Raw genomic sequence first — 7,130 nt, 5'->3', positions numbered from 1 at the left:
TCTTTGTGCAACCGGAATTTTTATTACTAATTCAAGCTTATTATTCGTTATTGGTTTGTTTAGGTTTTTCATTTCTTCATAGCTCAACTGGGTAGACTGCATGTGTCTAGAAATTTATTAATTTCTTCTAGGTTATCTAATGTGGGGTGTAAAATGGTTCATAATGTTCAACCATTATGCAACCATAGTTTATTTAACTCCCTTTTCTAGGTAAGAAAACATTTTCCCTTTTCTCCAACTGTCATGAGTTTTGTCTTTAGACTCTGAGCCATAAAATTTAGCAACTTGCTTTGAAAACATACCACATTTTGTGTGTGAGAGAGACACATTCAAACTGATTTTTAGTCATGATCTCGCAGACAGTAACACCAGCTCCATGAGCTGAGCCAAGAAACAAATTATCTCTATTTTTAAAAGGCCAATAAAAAAGGGTTAAGTATCTGATTATAGAACTGGAAAGAAGCTTAGCTTCTGGAGTCAGCTTGGTGTACGTGAGTAACCACCAAATGGCTTCATGGTGAGTGCAAATTGAAGTTTATTGATACTTGATGTAATTTGACTTGTTAGAGTCTTATTTTACTTATAAGCAATGAGCTTAGAAATGAAAGGGAGAATTGAAGAGACTGGCAATGTATGCAGTTTATTATTATTTTCTTTGTAAGCTTTTCTTCTGATTTGTGCTTTTTTATAAACAAGAATCTCAAGTTGATATTCAATATCAAAGAAATATCCATAATATGTTTGGCAAAAATGCTTACCATGTAAAAGTGCTTTCACATCAGATATTATTTGGTATGCTACCTTTTCTCATATTCTTTTGTCATTTTGTTTATAGGTCATCTCATATAATATCTACTGATGAATATATATCTCAAGCTCAGTTCTATTTCCTGAATTCCAGACCCACATGTAGAACTGCTTATGTACTTTTTGGATGACTATTAGGTCTCTCAAAACTAGCATATTCAATACTCAGTTACTGACATTTCTTCCATCTTAATTTTGCCCCTCCTACATGACTATATGACTTCTTCATATAGTTAATTGTAATTGTGTTCTTTCTGTTGCTCAGGTCAAAATCTTGAAGTCATTCTTAATACCTCTTACTCAGACCTAAAATTGTGTCTTTGACTAAATTCTACCATCTCTACCTTTAAAATCTATGTGTATTTCAATACTTTCACCATCTCCAACGCCTCATTAGTTCAAACCACCAATATTCTTGCCTTACAAATTATAATAGCCTCTTAACTGGGTTTCCTGGTTTAATTTTTCCTCCAAAACCTATTCCGTACATAGTAGCCAGAGTCATTCTGTTAAAATGTGACAGCATATTATCACTTCACTTAACCCTTTTAGTGCCTTCCTCCTCCCTTAAAGTTCAAGTTAAAATCATTACATGATTTACAAGACTCACTGAACTGACTTCGTTACTATTCCTCTGAATTTTCTCCTCCTGCATTCCCTTCAACTCATTCTTTCTGCTGACACTGGAATCCTTTATACATCATCAGACAAACTCCTGCTTCGGGGTCTTTGCCTTGAAGGGTTCGATCTGCCGAGAATAATATCTTACAGATACTTACATAACTTCATCCCTCACATCCTTCAGGTCCTTACTACTTACTTGTGGACTTCCCAATTACCTGCTTAAACTTAGAAGTCTTACTGCAACACACCCACCCCTCTTCCCTGCTCTATTTTCCCCCTTAGCTCTTATTACTATTTATGATACTTAACATGTATTTTTGAAAATGTTATTGCACACTATAATTTAAGCACTATGAGAATAGGCAGATTGTTTTGTTAATGATTTGGTACATAGTAACCACTAAATAATAATTTATTGAATTAATGAAGGGCTACATATTTTACCTTAATAGAATGACTGAGAATTTTGCAGCATGAACTAATCGGATTTTAAGAAATCCCATCATGGAAGAATGTTTGCTGTCATAGCATAGACTTATAAAAAATCTATGCCTATCTCATCTATTAGGTAGAGCCTCATAAAAAATCCAATATGTAATACTTGTGTTAATCGATTTTTTAAAAGAAAATTGGTAACTTATTTTTGTTCTCAATGCTGACTGCCTTTCTCCTTTGACTTCCTGATAGTTTATAAATATAATTTCAAAATTCTTAAATCTAAAAAGAAAATAGTTACTGGTTACTTTAATTAAAGAAAAAAAATTGTCAATTACCCAGACATTAATTACTTTGGGATCAACTGCACCTGTGTCTGCTGAAGATTTTGAAATACTGGGTCAAGTTCTCGGTTTTCCCCTTTCATCATTGTAATTCCTTTTAAAGTGGCCTTCCCCTGAGCAAAGCTAACATTGAACAAAACTCTAAAGCTTGTCTCTTTTCAAAAAGAAAAAAAATAATAAAAACTAAAAAGAAAATAAGAAAAAGATTGTATTAATGCCTCTGTTCTAGTGTGAACAATAATTAGCAGCGAGTTTCATATTTTAAAACAAAATCTAATTAGTTACGAAGAACACCCAACTCCTCTCTATTATTTATTTTTCTTCTACCTTAATAATTGGCTGGTCTCATATTGTTTACCTATTTCTACAAAAACAAAAATGAAACAAACAAAAAACACTCTCAAAGAAAAGGAAGACGGAGCCAAGATGGCCGCCTCCACCACCCAGTGCCCAGTGACAAAAGCGGGGAGCAAGTCGGCGGGGCCGCGCGCGGGGTCGTCCGGGAGCGCGCGCCGGCCTGGGCGCCCCAGCGCAGGGCGCCCCAGCCCCGGCACTGCGGCACCGTCCGCGCAGCCCCAGCTGCCGCGGCAGCCACCGCCACCGCCACCGCCACCGCGGGACGGGCCCAGGGACTGGCCCAAGGCCGGGCGGGAGCCAGGGCCCGGGGCCCTCGTCCGCGCTGGGCCTGGGTTCTAAGGAAAAAGCAATGGTGGCCATGGACCTGAGTTCTCCCTCGCTCGCTAAGAAGAGCCTGCCTGTCCCTGGGGCCCTGGAGCAGGTGACCAGTTGGCTGAGCAGCAAAGTGGCTCCGGAGGTTCCTCATGGCAGCAAACAGGAGCTGCAGGACCTCGGATCCCAGAACCTGACCACCTGCGAGGTCTGCGGCGCCTGCCTTGAGACCCGAAAGGACCTTCCAGCCATGCACGCTCCCACTTGGAGTAGCTGGTAGTGGCTGAGTCAGAGAGGCGCGTTGCACCCTCCTCTAGGAGCTTATGAAGCAGAAGGGCCTGCTGGACGCCCACCTTGGGCTGCCCCCGGGCCTGGCTAAGAAGTCCAGCTGGCTGAAGGAGGTGGTCTCCAGGGACCCCGTCCCGGCTTACTTACCTAGGCCAAGTCCTTGGATGCCCCTGCTGTCAACAGAGTTGTATCTCGGCTTCTCGACCAAAGGCCTGGGCCGCCCCCACCTCCCCAGCTCTCCGCTCCTCAAAAAGACACCACTGGCCCTGGCGGGCTCCTCTACCCCTAAGAATCCTGAGGACAAGATCCCCGAGCTGTCCCTGAGCCCCCGGCCGGCCTCCCAAAAGGCACAGTGACCTCAGTCTGAGGCCGTTGAACCTCACCTCAGGCCCAGAGCCAGCACCAGACATCCGCTGCTGTGAGTTCTGTGGTGAGTTCTTCTAGAACCGCAAGGGCTACTGGAGCCACACGGGCTCCCACCTGAGGCAAATGGGCGTGACTGAGGGGTACGTCAATGGCTCGCCCCATCGACAGACTGCGGGACCTCCTGAAAAGACAGACCCAGTCTCGCCCTGGCAGACCTCCCAACCCGCCAGGGCCAAGTCCAAAAGCCCTGGCCAAGATGATGGACAGCACAGGTCCTGGCAGCTCACCGGAAACCCGCAGCCCCCCGGACCTTCACATCTCACTCTTGGCCAAGAAGTTGCCGCCACCGCCACCAGGCAGCCCCCTGGGCCACTCATGAACTGCCTCTACTCCTCCCACGGTCCGGAAGATGTTCCCAGGTCTGACTGCACCCTCCCTGCCCAAGAAGCTGAAGTCTGAACAAATACGGGTGGAGATCAAGCGGGAGATGCTCCTGGGGGCCCTTCATGGGGAGCTACACCTATCTGAGGGTCCCTGGGAGGTGCCACGGGAAGACATGATACCTCTGAACCTGTAATCCCGGGCAGAGCCGGTGCGCGACATCCGCTATGAGTTCTGCCGCGGGTTCTTTGAGAACCGCAAGGGCCTATCTAGTCACGCGTGCTCCCACCTGCTGCAGATTGGTGTGACCGAGTGGTCCGTCCATGGTTCGTCCACTGACACTGCGAGAGGTCCTCAAGAAGTCCAAGCCGTGCCTCATCAAGAAGGAATCACTGGCTGGAGACCTGGCCCCTGCCTTGGCTGAGGATGGGCCTCCCACTGTGGCCCCTGGGCCCGTGCAGTCCCCACTGCCGCTATCGTCTGGCCAGTCAGGCAAACCAGGCGCAGGGCCGGTCCAGGTTTCCTTGCGAGCTCAGCCTGACTCCCATCTCTGGGGCCAAGCCCTGAGCCACTGGCTACCTGGGCTCAGTGGCAGCCAAGCTGCCCCTGTTAGGAGGACCGCCTCCTCCCCAGCAGAGGTCAAGGCCACGACCTACATCCAGACTGAACTACCCTTCAAGACAAAGACCATTCACGAGAAGACCTCCCACTCCTCCACTGAGGCCTGCTGCGAGCTGTGTGGACTTTACTTTGAAAACCGCAGGGCTGTGGCCAGCCACGCACGGGAACACCTGTGGCAGTTCAACGTGACCGAGTGGTGCATCATTGGTTCGCCCATCGAGACACTGAGCGAGTGGATCAAGCACCAACCCCAGAAGGTGGGCGCCTACTGCAGTTATACATCCAGGACGGCTGCCCCTTCACTAAGAAGTTCCGCAGTGCCAGCCATGGCCGTGACAGTGACAAGCGGCCATCCCTGGGCTGGCTCCCAGGCGCCTGGCAGTGGTAGGCTGCAGTGCTGGGGGCCTGGGAACCAGAGCCTGAGGCTGGCCGGGCAGCCCACAGTGGTGAGCAGCCTCTGGCAGCCAGGCCGCTGGACACCATGAAGGTTGCAGCGCACCAGCGGCAGAACATCAACAAATTCAAATGCCCACAAGCTCGCCCTCCAGATGCCTCCGCAGCCGGGGGAGGTGAGGAGACCAATGACCTACAGCAGAAGCTGGAGGAGGTGAGGCAACCCCACCCCGAGTCCGGCCGGTCCCCTCCCTGGTGACCCTGACATCACTTGTCAAGTTCGTGGGCAACATCTACACGTGTCCTCAAATGCAGATTCTGCGAAGTGGAGTTCCAGGGCCCCCTCTGTATCCAGGAAGAGTAGGTGCCGTACTTACAGCTGCACATCCTGGAGATGAACTTCTCCAAAGCGGACCCGCAGCCTAAGGAGTCCCAGGCCCTGCAGGCACAGACAGTGGTGACAGAGGCTTCCTAACACAAAAGCATTCCAGATCCCCTCTCGTGCCACCTGTGTCTCCTCTTCTTCCTCTGTGTCCTCGTCCCTCTTCCTTTTTCTTTCCATTTCCATAGGAGCAAGCCAAAATCTCAAACCCGCGCCCCTTGGGGTCTGGGCACTCTACAGCCAGGGCGCCAGGAGCAAGCTAGCAGCCGTTCCCCCAGTCCGAAGACTCTGGGACCACAGGGTGTCTTCCTTCAGCCTATGTCCACCTGGTCCAGCAGGGAAAGCAGCCGGGTCTCAGGTGGCAGCCGATCTGGTCACAGGGGAGGACAGCACTCCCCATTCTAGCAGCCAGTCAGGGCGATGTCTGCCATCCGTGGCCATTTGCAAAGACCCTAAAGACCCCTGTTCTGGTTCCCTCTCGCCCCCATGAATATCCTCTCACACGCATGTACATGCGAACACACACGCACCTTGTGAAACCTGGGATCTGCCCCGGATCCCCAGTTCCAGGGTTGAACGACTATATCATGCCACGGTGCTTGCTCAGGGGAAGCCATGCTCCCTCTGTGGGGCCCGCTGGAGCCTGGGAGCCCCCCACTGAGCCCCCAATGCCACGGAAATCCTTGTTGGCTGCCCCCCAGAGGGACCTTCCCAACTAGGAAGAGCCTAGAGCTGACAGCTGATTCCTGCCATGTCAAGCCCCCCAGAGAGTCTCATGGGCTCTGGGACCCTGAAGGGTGAGAAGGCGGGGTGGGACTCTCCTCCCCCACCCGGACCCCTCCCCCTTTTCACTGTTGCTTTCTATGTATAGCTCCCTACGCTTTTCAGTTTTTTAAAAACACGTTTTGTGTAGAAAATAAGGAACGTGGATCTTTTTATTTTGCAATCCTGGACCAGCTAGAAGCCTTTGACCTTTTAAAAGCTTAAAAGCTTTTAAATCAACATTAAAAGCTGATTGACCTTTTAACTTTTTTCAGTGGCCACATTTTGGTTATCGATGTACCTAGAAGTATGTAAGTTAGATTAAATTTCTCTTCTGGAAAAGTCCCGAGGGGAATAAAAAAAGGAAGGAAGCGAGGACTCCCCTCTCGAAGTAGTCAATGAGGTATAGGAAGGAGGAAAAAATGGCCACGGAATCTGGGGATCCAAGTTCGAGTCAGATGCTGTGACAGGAATGCGAAGCTGAAATGGCAACTTGGATGTGGTCAAAATTGTATTAATTCTTTTCCAAAACAGCACTCGTGTAGGATAAGATTATCTTATTCCCATTTTACAAATAAATAACCTAAGTTGCTCATGCAAGAAAATGAATATTATATATGTTTACATATTTGTGTCACACATATACAAATACAGACATACACCTACATATATATTATGTGAATAAATACATATATACATATATGTGCATACATGCATATATTATATTTACAAAATTTTCCCTTGTGACAAAAATGATTTAAGTTAGTTTTAACATCTTTAAGATAGTAAGCAAAAGAAGTGAAATTGATACTTAGTGTTGACAACATAGATGTGTGACTGGATGCCCAACAAAGCAGTGAAGAAATTATCTTTAATTTTCTACTGACTGCTTAAAATGATGAAACCAACTCATGGGTTAAATACCATTAAATGGTAAACCAATGCATGAACCAAGCGGAACAATTCCTGAAATGTCCATTAGGCAGTAATTCTGGTGAAGAACTCCACATTATCCAAGGTTTATATAGTATGTGTTTTACATTGTTAGTCTTACCACT

The 7,130-nt window shown here is 47.6% G+C and overlaps 1 pseudogene; it reads left to right on the top strand.

Annotated features, from left to right (window-relative positions):
• Positions 1 to 2,868: 2,868 nt before the first annotated feature.
• Positions 2,869 to 5,403, top strand: LOC111525861 (annotated as a pseudogene).
• Positions 5,404 to 7,130: the final 1,727 nt, after the last annotated feature.

The sequence above is a fragment of the Piliocolobus tephrosceles genome, chromosome 13 (genome assembly GCF_002776525.5).
Source record: "Piliocolobus tephrosceles isolate RC106 chromosome 13, ASM277652v3, whole genome shotgun sequence".
Taxonomy (NCBI): Eukaryota; Metazoa; Chordata; class Mammalia; order Primates; family Cercopithecidae; genus Piliocolobus; species Piliocolobus tephrosceles.
This window is presented reverse-complemented; position numbering and strand designations above follow the sequence as displayed.